Source organism: the organism of the source record quoted next, unplaced genomic scaffold, assembly GCF_019419815.1.
Source record: "Pyrus x bretschneideri cultivar Hongxiangsu unplaced genomic scaffold, Pyrus_bretschneideri_v1 Contig62, whole genome shotgun sequence".
Classification (NCBI taxonomy): Eukaryota; Viridiplantae; Streptophyta; class Magnoliopsida; order Rosales; family Rosaceae; genus Pyrus; species Pyrus x bretschneideri.
The window spans coordinates 935,143-951,439 of record NW_025999801.1 but is presented as its reverse complement, the minus strand read 5'-3'; the positions used below and the strand labels follow the sequence as shown (position 1 = coordinate 951,439).

The 16,297-nt window shown below is 35.5% G+C and overlaps 1 pseudogene; it reads left to right on the top strand.

The window, feature by feature from the left end:
• The first annotated feature begins 268 nt into the window (after window positions 1-268).
• On the top strand, window positions 269-14,720 carry LOC125471827 (annotated as a pseudogene).
• The last annotated feature ends 1,577 nt before the right edge of the window (window positions 14,721-16,297 follow it).

The window sequence follows — 16,297 nt, the reverse complement described above, 5'->3', positions numbered from 1 at the left end:
CAACCTTACATGCGTGATACATGATTTATTTTGACAAAATTTTTAATGGAGTTGACGAAAAGAATTATAACTGCACATTTTGATAAGTTAAGAAATCAATTGTTATGAATTTTTAGTTGAAAGATTATTGCTCAAATTAGGTTAATTAACACACACGAACACCAAACAATAATATTATCCGGTCTTGGCGTGCCAAACGAGGCCTTATTGTTACAAAATTCCGAAACTATCCCGCGACGAGCTAAAACCAGTAGCAGAAACCTCTTTCGTTTTCGTATAAGTTGCAGACGCAAAATTTCTCAGTCTTCCTCTTCTTGTCATCAGCTAGCACACAAGTCACTCGGATTCGTCGATCAGGCGACCTCCAATTCCGGCGCCCATGACTCTGATGACTCCTCCGCCGCTAGATGTGATTACTGAACCCGTCTCTCCCTCCTTTCAAATGAGATCTCAAGACGATTTCATTTTTGCGTACGAATGTTGTGCTAGGGTTTCAATTTGCAGATCGGAGCTCTCATATTGACCTTGTTTTTGCAGCAGCAGCAGCCGCCGCCGCCGCAGGAGGACGATGAGATGATCGTCCCACACTCCGACCTCCCAACGGTCCTCAGCCCATGGAGGAAGGTTATTCGTCTATTTTCTATCTTTATTTACTTATGTTTCTTACTTTCTGTTTGTTTCCCGAGAAAATTTCAGCAAAATGTTAAGCAGTGAATTTTTATGTCAATGTCTTGCTTTGCGTCTAGACACAACAGTAGTAGTTTTTAGGGCAATAGTAATTATGGTTTTTTTCTTTTTCTAGTTTCTATTTTTTAATTGGCAATAATTATGCGTAACAATTACAGTGGGGACTGAGTTGTATGGTTGCTGAGACAAATGAGGAAATTGAAATCAAACTAATAGAAACTAGCCACACTGTTCTTGTCACTTCTGCTAAGTTGAATTCAGAATTGACTTCCGCTAAGCCATACGGGATGGCCAAATTTTATTACTAAGGTGAAAAATGGTCCATTTCCCATTGGTGCCAAAGGAATTGTAGAAAGAAATACATAGAAGTTGTATACGAGATTTGTTTTTTGTTGAGTAAGTTAACTGGTTCCTTGGGTATTAATAGAAAAGGTTGAGATAAAATGTTTGGCTTGTTTTTCTCCTTCGTTCTGCCATTCTTGACAATCAAACAATTTTTTTGGTTTACTACGTTTGGCAGCACAAGCAGAAACCAACAGTGCAGTGGATGCTCCGGCAGTGGATGATCCATTGTCAGCTAGATTTACATGGACAATTGACCGCTTAACCATGCTTAACACCAAGAAGCTATATTCTGATGTTTTCCTTGTTGGAGGCTACAAATGGTATTTTAACCTCTTATCAGTTGCTAATTTTGATCCGTATGCATATAGATATGGGTACTTGATTTGTTATGATTTATAATGATGATTGTATTTCAAATGCGCATTGCAGGCGGATACTAATTTTCCCCAAAGGGAATAATGTGGATCATCTGTCGATGTATCTGGATGTTGCAGATTCTGGAAATTTGCCATATGGGTGGAGTAGATATGCCCAGTTTAGCTTGTCTGTTGTCAATCAAAGTCATAGTAAATACTCCATTAGAAAAGGTACTTTCTCTGCTGCTGATGTACCTTTTAGAAATGATAGTTTGGTAGTTTTGTAAAGTTAGACTTTACCTGTCCTTAGAAATATTCATATCATGTCCTAATGGTTGAAATGCAATGAATAAAGGGCAACCCCAAGCCAACCCGCTTTACAAGGGTGGGGTGGGGGTGGGGGACATCTATTGAACGCAGCCTTACCCTTGATATTTGCAAAGAGGTAGGAGTGCAATGAATAAGGGATAAAAATTTGGTGCATATGATGTGGGAGCAATAGAAGACAGAAACTGCAGTCCACCAAAAAGAAAACTACTAGCAATAGAAGACACCAACTGCTATGGCATTTCACATATATTTGCACATTGTGTAGTAGTCAGCTTCTTTTGTCTCATATCATGAGCTTGTCCAAAAGCGCATGTGCATTACATGTCACTCTGGTTTTTATGTCTATCTTCTCGTAGCCCTTCAAACTCTCACCAAGTTAGCAAGAGGGGTGTGAAAGGAAACACAAAAATATAGTACATGCACCTGTTTTGGCATGTTGCCTTAGTTGCAGGCAGACTGTAACTTTTTCTTTGAAGAACTTAGACAAAGAAACCGCTCTCCAAAAGCTTTATCATTAAGATGATGAATAGAAAATAAAGTTATATAGTGGTTGGATTATGTGAGGAATAGATAAAACTGGATTCTTAACTGTTCATTACTTTGAATATTAGAACTCCCAGTGTTGTGATAGCATGTATGTTAGAACTATTTTTTGTAGTTATTGCTTTGTGTTGCATTTTGCAGAAACACAGCACCAATTTAATGCACGTGAGAGTGACTGGGGTTTCACTTCCTTCATGCCTGTTGGTGAATTATATGACCCTACTAGAGGTTATATTGTGAATGATGTATGCATAGTTGAAGCTGATGTTGCAGTTCGAAGGGTTATTGATTACTGGTCACATGACTCTAAGAAGGAAACCGGTTCTGTTGGGCTGAAAAACCAAGGAGCTACTTGTTATATGAACTCACTTCTTCAGACGTTGTACCATATTCCTTATTTTAGAAAGGTAGCATAATTTCTACATATAATTCATCCCACTTTGTGTACAAGGAAGCTCCATATCTCAAATTGTTCTTTTAGGCTGTGTACCATATGCCAACAACGGAGAATGATAATCCATCTGGAAGCATCCCATTGGCATTGCAAAGCTTATTTTACAAGCTTCAGTACAATGATACTAGTGTAGCGACCAAAGAGCTGACGAAGTCATTTGGATGGGATGCATATGATTCATTCATGCAGCATGACGTCCAAGAACTCAATAGGGTTCTTTCTGAAAAGCTTGAAGACAAGATGAAAGTATGGAGTTCTTACCATCATACTTCATTGTTTGCACTTAATTCTTCTACATCAATTTTGGAGGTTACTTTGACTGATCTTTGTTTACTGGAATAGGGAACTGTAGTGGAGGGTACAATACAGCAGTTATTTGAAGGGCACCAGATGAACTATATTGAATGCATCAATGTGGACTATAAATCAACGAGAAAAGAGTCATTTTATGGTAAGCGATTGAGGTTGAAGTAGATAACTGGAGCATAAGTACTGTAGGTCTAATGGAAGATTCTGTATGTTTATTTGTAGATCTTCAATTGGATGTCAAAGGGTGTCGGGATGTTTATGCTTCATTCGATAAGTATGTGGAAGTGGAGCGCCTTGAGGGTGATAATAAGTATCATGCTGAACAGTATGGTTTACAGGTAGATCTAATTGGAAGAGGCGTTCATTTTCATGTTGGTTTTGTCTGTTTCCTTGAGAATATAGGCAAAAACAGTTATTTTACTTGGATTATCATCATCAAATCATGTTTTTATTTCTTATGCTTTGTTTAGATTTGGATTAATTACATTTTACCCTCTAGTGTTCGGCGGTGGTTTTCGAAATGGACCATGAGGTTTTAATTTTAGCAATTTACACCCTGAAGTTTTAAGTGTACATCAACTTGAACCTTCCATTAACCATTAGGTTTGCAGTTAAATGTTTAATGTGGCTATTACGAGACTCAATTTTATGCTGATGGGGAAGAAAAATAGTAGAATCTCTTAAGAAGGACAATGTGGGGTAAAGATAATAGGATTAAATATTAAGAAAATAATAGTCTTTTAGGATTTCTCTTCCACACATCAACGCAAAAAATGGGTCTCCTAGTTGCCAAATTATCAATTTAACAACAAAACCATTGGTTTTTGTTACGGAAAGTTGATTTGAACTTATTTCTTTAGGGTATAAAATGCTAAAATTAAAACCTGTGGTCGATTTTTTCTTCTTGACAAGGAGTGGGGCTGTTCTATCATGTTTGTAATTGTTATGTCAGTTTGCTATAGTTTGGATGTTTGAAGATTGCTTTTAGTAACAGTTTGCAATTGTTTGACCTTTTCAGGATGCTAAGAAAGGTGTCCTGTTCATTGATTTTCCACCTGTGCTTCAACTTCAGCTAAAACGTTTCGAGTATGATTTTATGCGGGATACCATGGTAAAGGTAAGTGGTTGATAGATTAATCTGCCTTCACCTGAATCTTTTCATGCATATTGTGTAACTTTATCTAATATCTGTCTATATATTTCCTGGACATATAAACCAAAAATATTGAAGCTGTTCATAGGTTTGATTGACAAACTGTTTGGTCTTATAATTGCATACTGCTACTAGCTAGACTCTTCCCATTGGTAGGTCTAGTTTAGCACTTGTAATCTCGTGTAGTCTCATAATAGAATTTTTGGTCAATATTAGAATTTTATGCTCTAATGAGCTCAAAAATCCTGTGAAATCAATCTCTAAAGCAATATCAATTCGCTTCCATTTTCCATCTGCTGTCAAAATTTTGGACTTTCAACTTTGTCAGAATTTATTTAGTTATTTCATTATCTTTGTCTATAAGCATTAAGACCAACAAATTTAAGCTGTTTCTTATAATGTAATTATTTAGCGCTCTCTCTTTTTTGTTTCATGTTGTATCATTTGCCTTAAACATAATTACTTGGTATCACCTAGTCTTCTGCTTGCCAACAGATAAATGATCGCTATGAGTTCCCCTTGCAACTTGATCTTGATAGGGAGAATGGGAAATATCTTTCGCCTGATGCTGACAGGAGCGTACGCAACCTCTACACTCTTCATAGGTATCAGTAATTTAAGTTTGTTGGTCTTTGAGACTATTTATACCCTTTGTTGTGAAAAGTTTTGTCTGTATGGAAAATAATATGTTACTTCATTTGATAAACTGATAGAGGTAGTTTTATCATTTTATTGTCCACTTTTGGAGAATAGCTGGGTGTTCTGCGACTGACATAGACTAAAGATGCAACTGATAGTCATTTAGAAGAATCGTACTTTAAGTCTAGAAAACAATATTTTACTATTTTGACAGGGTAGAATGAACCATCCCTGTTGCATTGGTTAGGGAAAAGGGCGAAGAAGGTATTATGTAAAACATATTTTTGTGATTTACATTGATGGAGAGGTTAATCAAAATTCCAATTATGCCCAAAAAATTGGTTTAAGATTTCTCATAGAGTTGAACTTGTGTTGCATAATATTTGTATTCTTTATGTGAAATAAGACTTGGTGGCTATGTTGCAAGGATGTGGATATGGAATATGTGACATGATACCATATCGCGCAGCACGACAAATCTCTAGAAATTAGGATATCCATATGGCAAGGATATATGAGTAAACTGAAATAATATCATACATATAAATATATATTTTACAACAAATAGGTTAAATACTAACATATGTATTAATAGGGGAATAGAATAATATTTATTTTAGTATTTCATCCCTCATGAAGTATTTCCTTGTTTTTGGTCTTGTGATGCGCAGGCGAGGTGAGTTTTTTGTTTTAGGTTTTTCCCCATTCTCATTCCTTGCTCCTCCTTCTATGGATGCAATCTTAGGAAGTGGAAAACCATAGATCCTCCTCTGTTTTGTTTAACCATTGAGGAAAAGAGGAGGAAATATGTGAGTGCGATACATCAGCTTCGGTTATTCTTGAAGTTACCCCAAACTTTTTAGAATCACATCTAGACCTATGTCTTAAACAAATATTGATGAATTAACCCTGTCGATATGTTGATCGTACATTGGCGGGGTCCACCTCTTACTGGTGCTGTTTCTGAAAGTCAAAGTAGATGCCCATTGGTACTCCAATGATACCTATTGGGATGTATCGGCGGAATAATGGGGATGTAATTTCTAACTATATACCATTTGTCAAAGCAGCTGCAGTATAGCAAGTTCATCGTGGTTTTTTTTTATACGTAAAAATTAGATGTAGTTTGATTATACTATGTTCATTTTTGGTGATTGCTACTGCAACAAATTCGTACATGCATGGCCGTTGTAGCTGGATCTGTGCATGGAGATTGTTAATGTGTGCTTTTGTCTGTTTGCAGTGTTTTGGTGCACAGTGGTGGGGTGCATGGTGGGCACTACTATGCTTATATCAGGCCAACCCTTTCTGATCAGTGGTATTCATAGCACTTTCTCTTTCTGCAATAATAAGTTCAATTTGCTTGCATCATATATCTGGTTAATAGTCTTTCAAATACTCGAGTTGGAAGTTTTTAATAGTTGTGGATTTCAGTTTGCATTTGTAGCCATGCCCATCTTCTTTTTTGTTTGTTTGTTTCGTTGTTACCAATGTTTAGAATTGATTTCCTGATTTTTATTGATTTTTTCCTTTTTAAGGGAGCTTCACAGTTTATTACCTCAAAAGTGTACTTCAAGTACTACTTTAATGTAATATCTGCAACATTAAGAAAAACTAGATTTTTTTTACCAAAAAAAGAAAACTAGATTTTACCGGAGGGTAGCACTGGAAAGATGTTAATATTATTTTTAATTTTCTAAATGTATGGCATTGTTCATTTTACTCGGAGGATGAGGAAAGGAAGGTAATGTGATTGAGAGAGAAAGAAGGAATTGTACCTGAGTTTGTGGCTTCTTAGATTACCCTGGAAGAGGGTTGAATGTTCAGGTGGAAGGGTCGGATCGGTCTCGTATTATTGATGAGAGAGCTATCTGTTTGGGGAGTCCTTTTCAAAGTTAAATTTAGGAGGGCATTGTTCAACTGTTGGAAATGATATGCTAGTCCTCAGTTCTTCAATGCACTTATGTGGGATGAGTGCGATAGGGTCAGAGAGGGATGACCAAAGGTTTGAGTTTGGTGCTCTAGGTCCCTACAATGAAGATAAAGTATTTTGGGGTTTGAAACCAATGAAAATTTTGTTTTCCCACAATTGGTTAATGTTGTACTTGAATGAATTTTTATGCTGGTTGGACTTCCAGGGAGTCAACAGTACTGGGAAAGAAAGCAATAAGTTTGCAACAATGGCACTGACTCGGCTGAATAGTGTTAGAAGTTGACCCAAAAAGAATAATAAGTAAAGCAATAGTCTATGAGAGTTTTGGGTGTACGCTAATTTAGTAAAAAATCTACTTCTATTTTACCCTCTTAAAATTACATCCTATTTAGGAAGTTAGTAACGAACTGTACATGCATGTGCTTTTAAGAAAGTGCTTAACTAGTTTGATCTTTACCATTGAGAATCAATAGCGAATTATTATTGCATACCACAACTTGTCCTGTTCTGTTTAACAAATTTAAAATCCCCTGCAACTTGTTACTTTCAGGTTTAAATTTGACGATGAACGAGTAACAAAAGAAGATATGAAGAGGGCTCTGGAGGAACAGTATGGTGGAGAAGAAGAGGTAAAATCTTTGGTTATTTTTGATGTTTTCTTATCTCTACGTGCTTCGTCTGTTCTGATGTGTTCTACGTTTCACTGTTTGAATTTTACAGTTACCACAGACAAATCCTGGGTTCAATAATGCTCCATTTAAATTTACCAAATATTCCAATGCCTACATGCTTGTTTATATTCGTGAAGTTGACAAGGAGAAAATAATTTGTAACGTGGATGAGAAAGACATTGCAGAACATCTAAGGGTAAGCGGGATTTTTATATTTTTGTTTACTTGGAGTTTTAATATTCTTAATTTTATTTTGTCTTGCTGCATCATGTTGTGCTACTGTGTCCTCTGAACACTATATTCCAGATAAGACTGAAGAAAGAACAGGAAGAAAAGGAGCAAAAGAGAAAGGAGAAAGCTGAAGCGCACCTTTATACTATTATAAAGGTTACAATATCTACAATCTCTCTGTCCCTTCTCCCTCTCCTCCCATCCCTTTCTTTTCTGCCTCCTGTCTCTTTGTTTGAGATATGTAAAATTTGATTTCTGGAACATTATTTAATTCAGATTTTTTATGGGGTTCCTAGGTTGCACGAAACAAGGACCTGTTTGAACAGATAGGAAAGAATATCTATTTTGATCTTGTGGATCATGATAAAGTTCATAGTTTTCGTATTCAGAAGCAGAAGCCCTTCAACCTCTTTAAGGTAGCGTATTTGCTCTTTTTAACTTTATTGTATTCAAACTATTGACATTTTCAGGTTTCAGTGTACAACATTTACTCCATACTAGTCTTGCTAGTTTCCATACTGAAAATTATCAATGTGGACATGTGTCTTCACTTATTTTTTTTAGTTTTATATTGAGCTTAATTAAGTAATATTGCTGTCAGAATCATTCTAACATAGTAAATGACATTAGAATTATATAAACTCATGATGAAGCTATAGTTTATATCTAATATTTTAGTCGTGGGATCCAAAAGATCAGTATCATTCTAATTGAAGTCCACCCTCAGGAAGACGTTGCCAAAGAGTTTGGTATACCAGTTCAATTTCAACGTTTCTGGCTGTGGGCAAAGCGTCAAAACCATACATACCGGCCAAATCGACCACTGACACCTCTTGAGGAAGCACAATCTGTAAGTTCCTTTAGCTTGATACCTGTTATGTCATTAATTCTGTTATATGTTCCATGAGTTCATGGTTCTTACGGTATGTGTAAATGTAATGAAGCGTATTCCATTCCTCTGTTCACGACATATAAATATTTTTGGTGTTAATAGAAATTCATTTAGGTAATTTACAGTTGAAATCTTGGTTACTATTAGTAGAGATTCTTTGAGAGGTTCTGATTCCAAGAAGATGCTATTTCAGTATACTTGGGGATTGTGGAAGTTAGTGAAAGAAACAAGGGTAAAATGTCCATCTAAAATAATGTAGACAAGTATACTGCTTTCAACAAAAAGCTATTTCTAGGCAGAGAATATATAGATCGGAGCTTCTCCAAAAGTTGCTCCTTAGCTTCTGCTAAAAAAAACATTTGTCTAGTGTTACCAAACAACTTGAAGAAGCACCTTTTTAGCTTATGAGAAGCTATATATAACATACACTCACAAAAGTTGGCACTTCAGCGGCTTATTATATTTTGCTCATCTGTGAATGTATGGTATTTGCAGGTTGGACAGTTGAGGGAAGTTTCCAGTAAGTCAAATAATGCAGAGCTAAAGCTGTTTCTTGAAGCAGAACTTGGGCCGGTAATGTTACCTTCTAAATTTGTTTCATATTTTCCTCGTGTGGTTCTTGGACAAGTCATCTTATTTCAATGGCGGTATTCACCGGTGGTTCTATTGAACATATTCAGGATTTGTTGCCTCTTTCTCCTCCCGAGAAGACTAAAGAAGAGATTCTTCTATTTTTCAAATTTTATGACCCTTTGAAAGAAGATCTCCGGTATGTCCCTTCCGTCTTTCTTCCATCAAATTTGAAATTACATTTGATTACTCAGTGTTTCCTTTTCAAAACCAGGTATGTTGGGAGGCTGTTTGTGAAGGGTAGTGGTAAGCCCGTGGAATTATTGACAAAACTGCATGAAATGGCTGGTTTGAGTCCTGATGAAAAGATAGAACTTTTTGAGGCAAGTCATTTTGATTCTTTGTAATGAGAAGTCATGTGAATTGTGTCATTTGTGTTGTATCATAGGTGTGCCGCCTAACCTACTTAACTCTAATGTGCACTTACTTATGAGAGTCTATGGCACATGATATTTTTGAAAAAAGGAAATCTAAAAGGCTTTATATCCATTTTTTCGTTTTCAGGAAATAAAGTTCGAACCTAATATAATGTGCGAACACATTGATGAGAAGGCAACTTTCCGTGTTAGTCAGGTATGAATTTCAAGACTAATTTGTACTGTTTTCATTTTGTGAATTTATGCTCAGGTATATACAAAGCTATTGTCTTACATCTCTGCTAATTTACTCTCTCCGTCTCCTACCGGCCTCCTCCCTGCCTTTTAATTTGGGTGTGGGTTGGGCGAATTAGGTATTAATAATATACACAGGTCTTCAATAAGTATTCAAACTATGATTTTTTAACTTTGAGGATTATTTCCTTATGCAACTTTTTTGTTCTTTCAGCTTGAAGATGGGGACATCATTTGCTTTCAAAAATCCCCTCAGAGTGGAAGCAGCCAACAATTCCGTTATCCAGATGTTCCTTCATTCCTGGATTATGTTCGTAACCGTCAGGTATATTTTCATTTTTCTTTTTAAAGCTCAGAATCTCCCAAACGTTTAATTCCATGTTGGAGTCGCAATATTTTAGTTTCCTTGCCCTATGGGTCAATCTTCTGGCCTATGATCCAAAATAAGAACAATGAAAACTAGGGAAACTAGTTGTCAATGACAACCGGTCAAAGCTGAGATGACTTAGTATTGCTCTAAGGCTATGTTTGTTTGGTTGAAATCTAGATCAGGGAGTTGGTTTCTCATTATATCAGGGCTTGGTGTTTTGTTAACTTTTAGTTCTTGAAAAGGAAACAAATGTGAGGAATTGATGAAAGTCAATTCCGCCTGCTGAGCAGATTAGATACACCAATGTGGGGTGGTAGTTTTATTCCTTTCAACTTTGGGATTTGAAGTCTCATTTGATGTCCCGTTATTACTTGACAACTATACTGTTTAAAAAGAAAAAATAATTCTACAAACCCTTCATTATCGGAATGGTGCAGTGAAACTGGTAAGAAGTCAAAGTATTTTTTTGTCAATGGGTAAGAAGTCAGTTTAATTTATGCAGATGCAGATTTGAAGTTGAGCACTATAAACCACTGTTTCAACCAAATGCTTATCAAAAATGGCCTTCCTTCGTAAATCCTGACAATTGTTTTAGAGAACTTTTTAGTGCTTTTCTGTTTACTGCTGCAAAATCGTATTTATTTTCTGCAAATTATTTGGAGGATGCATCTTTATACTGAAAACTTTGACTGAGTAAAGAAGGGAGAGAGAAAGAGAAGTTTTTTTTTTGGGGGGGGGTGGGGGGTGTCTGCAACTTTTGATAAATATTATTATATTCCCCATTTAGCATTCCAATCAACCAAACATGCCTAAATGAATACTTAGTTTGCAAGATTATAGAGAAACAAATCCTTTTGATGTGGATGAATGGCAAAGAGATGAAGGATGTTGGAGCATGAGTTGGGTTGATATGAGACATGCTGCATTTATTTTGATGGGGATGAACCAACATCATGGGATGTACCTTGAACTGTGAAAAGGTGCTTGTTATGTCTTTGGGTAATGGGTACAATGTTGCCACCTCTATCTAAAACTAAATAAACCCCGTAATTCCTCTTTTCTGATCAACCACTAGCTTATACGTAAGTGTGGAAGAGACACAGTGTGCTATTGATGGGAAGTAAGTCCATGCACAGGAAGTTAAGTGACGACTTTGTTGTTATGTTTTGTAATCGTTGAGTGTGCTTGGTATCCTTTTAATGCTATCAAGGGATGGATATCTGGTAGTTCCATTACTAATATGGTGGAAAATTTTGTTCCTGCAGCCCAGGACCAAAATCAGATAAAACAATAGCGTCTTTTGCTTATTTGTTGTTTCATATTGTCTGCCTATTAATCCCACAAATGTGGAAAGGATTTAATGCTGGGACTAGTAATTATTTTATGCCCAGTTATTAGGCATCGTCTATATCAAAAGGGGAGTTGTGGGCTATTAACAATCTAAAACATTCATTGCATTGTCAAGTTCAAGTTGAATTTCAGATGATAATATTTGTGAAGTTCCTGAAAAGGGGGGTTTTTGTGTGTGTTTTAGTGGGGAGGGGTCAATAACTTTTCTTTTGTTATTGTACCGTGACATTCCATGACAATCTACAGGTTGTTCGCTTTCGTTCTTTGGACAAGCCGAAGGAAGATGAGTTCTGTCTTGAGTTGTAAGTTTGCAGTATCATGTTTTGCATTCTTCTGGAAGGGGGGTGAATCAGTCTAAAGAGTTTAATATTCACTTTTTAGGTCAAAGTTTCACACCTATGATAATGTTGTGGAAAGAGTTGCTCAACATCTTGGCTTGGATGATCCAACTAAAGTTAGGCTCACTTCTCATAATTGTTACTCACAGCAACCTAAACCCCAACCAATCAAGTATCGAGGAGTAGAACATTTGTCTGACATGCTGGTGCACTACAATCAGGTTGTTTATTATAAGATTTTTAAGCTCTGTTTACAAAGTATTTTACTGTTGGAAAAACACATAACATATAATTTCCTCTTTCAGACTACGGACATACTCTATTATGAAGTATTGGATATCCCTCTCCCGGAGTTGCAAGGCCTTAAAACTTTAAAAGTTGCTTTACATCATGCTACCAAGGATGAAGTGAGTGAAGATAGAAACAGAATCATTAATTATTTAATATGTCAAGAATGTTGCCTCTTAGAAGCACTTTTATGTTGTCAGGTTGTGGTTCACACTATTAGATTACCCAAGCAGAGCACTGTAGGGGACGTGATTGATGACCTTAAGACAAAGGTAATTAGTTACTTTGCAGCTTTTCACCTTAAGACAAAGCATGGACGCGATAATGGATATGAAACAAAAGTGTCATAATTCGTGGTTGAGATTTTTTCACTTTTATTTCTTTGTCTATATGTGTTGTACAGTTTCTGTTTTATTCTCAAAGCAGTATTTCAACGAACATTGTAAGAAAAACACTTATGTATATCCTTTCTCTATCTGGAACAGGTGGAGTTGTCTCATCCTAATGCCGAACTCAGACTGTTGGAAGTTTTCTATCACAAAATCTACAAGGTATTGGATAATGTGCATATAGATGTTGTCTATGAACATAATTATATGTTATGTCCCTTAAATTTCATAGAGAAGAGATTGGTACCCCCAAAACAATCAATGCCCCACCTCGCCTCAAAATAATTGTTTTGCAGGAGTTGCTCTCTGTTGCAGCTGCATGAATCTATTGTTGTTTCTTTGATCTGAAATTTTGAAACCTTTTAGAATCGGTTCATTTATGTAATTCTTATATTGTTTTACAGATTTTCCCGCCAAATGAAAAGATTGAGAATATAAATGATCAATACTGGACATTACGTGCAGAAGAGGTTAGTCTGCACAGTATTGAGTTAATAATGACCCTATGTTCCAGTCCTTCGTTTTATAATATGTTAGAAATATTTGTTTTACACTTTTGCTGTTAAACTGTTATTCTTGTCTGTTACTCAGATCCCTGAAGAAGAGAAAAACTTTGGTCCTCATGATCGTCTGATCCATGTTTATCATTTTATGAAGGACACAGCTCAAAACCAGGTAGGAAGATATAATTACCTCCCGATTTTATTGTTCTCCCATTTTTTTTTTTCTCAGAATCAATAGGTTCTTTAAGTATTTATTATCATTGCCATCATCATCATCATCACCACTTTGTTATTTATAATTTTGAATTTAGCAGGTTCAGAATTTTGGAGAACCATTTTTCTTGGTCATTCGTGAGGATGAGACATTAGCGGAAGTTAAAGTGCGTATACAGAAAAAGTTACAAGTCCCAGATGAGGAGTATTCAAAGGTATTTTCTTCATTACAGAGGACATTGTACTGAGGTTGATGCAGTTTCAGAGTAGTGGCCATTTGTGAAATCCCTACTTTGAATTGTAATATATTGTTTCTGGTTTGGTGCAGTGGAATTTTGCATTTTTGTCCATGGGTCGTCCTGAGTACCTGCAAGACGATGATATTGTGGCCAGCCGATTTCAGGTCTCTCTCTTTCTCTCTCTCTCTCTCTCTCTCTCTCTCTCTCTCTCTCTCTCTGTGCATCCGCACACTCACAATATACTATCCGAAGTCTAATTTGTATGGAAATTTTAATTCTATTCTTCAATATCATTTTTCAGAGAAGGGATGTGTATGGAGCATGGGAACAGTACCTTGGATTGGAACACACTGATCATGCTCCTAAAAGGTCACATACAACAAATCAGGTATTCCTTTGAACTTAACTATATTAACCTGACTGACGCACACTCGGTTGAAAACCCAAGAGGTGAACTATTAGGAAAATGGGCTGGTTTTATGTCTTGGTAAATATTATACAATTGACGCTCAGCCCAGGATCGCTCTCAATTTCTTTACAATGATTCTTAGTAGAAATTTGCGTGGGACTGGTTGTACAGGAGGTAGCTATTAGGCATAAGGGATGCAGAAAACATTGTTGCATTATTTTACGCTCTTTAGAGGCCGAACCCAGAATTTGTTTAAGATTCCGATGTTTTAAAAAAATTGCTGTTGTGGGAAAGTAGTTTATAATTAGTTTTTGTCAATCCTGTGCTGACTCCACTTGAATTATGCAGAATCGTCACACCTTTGAGAAGCCGGTGAAAATCTACAACTAAAAAGCATGGCGATGACTTTGTCAACTCCTTTCACAGATTCAACCTCATATACATATGCAGAGTCTTGTGAAGAGTCCGAGAATAACAAAGGAAGCTTTTCTTTAATTTGGCAATGGTTATTGATCTTACTGGGCATACAATTCTTTAGCTAAACTGTGTATCCTCGACGTTTCTGACTTGTTGAAGGCACCCGTATTTGAGGTGTGAGGTAGGAGGCATCTCATTTGAATCGCTGTAATGCCGTATATAAGATTTTGGGGTGAGCAATGTACAGAGGGTATAGGTTTGCAGGTTTAAATGCAGTTTCATCGTCCTGTTCCAGTATGTTGGATCTTTTTGCGTGCATGCATGATGGAAGCTCTGTATAATATTGGATCTTCAACTTCCTGCTGGTGTTCTTTACTTATTTTTCTGTTGGATTTTAGTGTATGAAAATAATTAGCTGTAGTTACATTTGTCCCAACCTGTCTGTTTTTGCCAATTCTTGATTGGATTTGGTGGAAATCCATTTGAAGGTGGATGGGGTAGTAAGACACGAGAGTGATGATATCAACACTCTTAATGAGTTGAAGTTGATCTTTTTTTATTACAACGATGTATTTATATTAAGGGAACATATAAGATGTCTACTTTTTCAAATTTCCCTTCAAATAGCCATCAACATTATCTCATTCCCAAGCCTTTTATGGCACTCTGGCCACAATAAAATTTGTCGCCTATTCTAGTCACTAAAGCTCTAATTCATTTAACTTTGGTTTCTGCTGATCAAGGAGTTCTTCTCTTCTAGGACCCAAACAAGCATTAGTATATTACGACTTTTGTGAACATTTAGTTAAAATATCGTCATTTAGTATCACGATTTAATGATATTCTCTTTTATTTATAAGTGAGAGGTTTTATGTACAAATCTTGTACATATCGAGTTTGTAACCAATTTATTTCACTTCCTTAGTGTATAAATATTCTTGTTTTCAAAACCCAATTATCACAACATTCGATTACTTTATCCCTCACCTCAATAATTTTGTTTTATTATTATTTATTAGGGAAAATTTGAAATAGGTCCAATTTTATAGACTACCTTTTGAAATAGGTCCAATTTTTAGTGACTTTTGACTTTTGAAATAGGTCTAATTTTTAGTTACTTTGGACCCATTTCAAAAAACCCCTTTATTATTATTATTATTATTATTATTATTTTGGTGTTTTATTTTATTACAAACGTTTTGGGAAGGTAAAACAAGCCTTTTTTGGTGTGTGTTTGTTTTTTTTTTGTTTTGGGGGGGGGGGGGAGGTTAGTTTTTTCTTTCTTTCAAATGAGCTACTTTAGGAGAATCAACAAACCACATCAATAATTTTATTTATTTATTTTTTTTTTTTTTTGTGTTTTATTTTTTGTACAAACGTTTTGGGAAGGTGAAACAAGCCCCTTGCTGAAGAGAACAACTTATTTGGCACAAATATTTGGTTTTATGTCAATGAAACAATGACATGTGGATAAACTTATGTATTATTTTATTGGGATTTTCTAACTTTAATCATTGAAGAAGATTGGAATTTAAAATAAACTTGGTGTTAGATTACAAATTGATTATAGTCCCTTGATGTGTCCTTAATTTAAAATAATTAATGTGTATTTTATTCAATGTCTCCCAATAAATATTTAAATGTACTGATATACACATTTTAATATATTTTTTGGCCAAACAATTTTTTTTTTAAATTTATTAATTTTATTTAACATTCTTCAAACTTGAAAAACTCAATTAATGTACCTAAATATTAGTACCGAAATGTATTATATTGAATTAATGTATTTAAATGTTAGTATCGAAATATATGTATCTAAATGTATGCACTGAAATGTATTATATTAAACTTATGTACTTAAATGTGTGTATTGAAATGTATGTACCCAAATGCATGTACTAAAATGTATTATATTAAACCAATGTACCGAAATGTATTATATTGAATTAATGTACCTAAATGTTTGTATCAAAATGTATGTATTGAAATGTGTA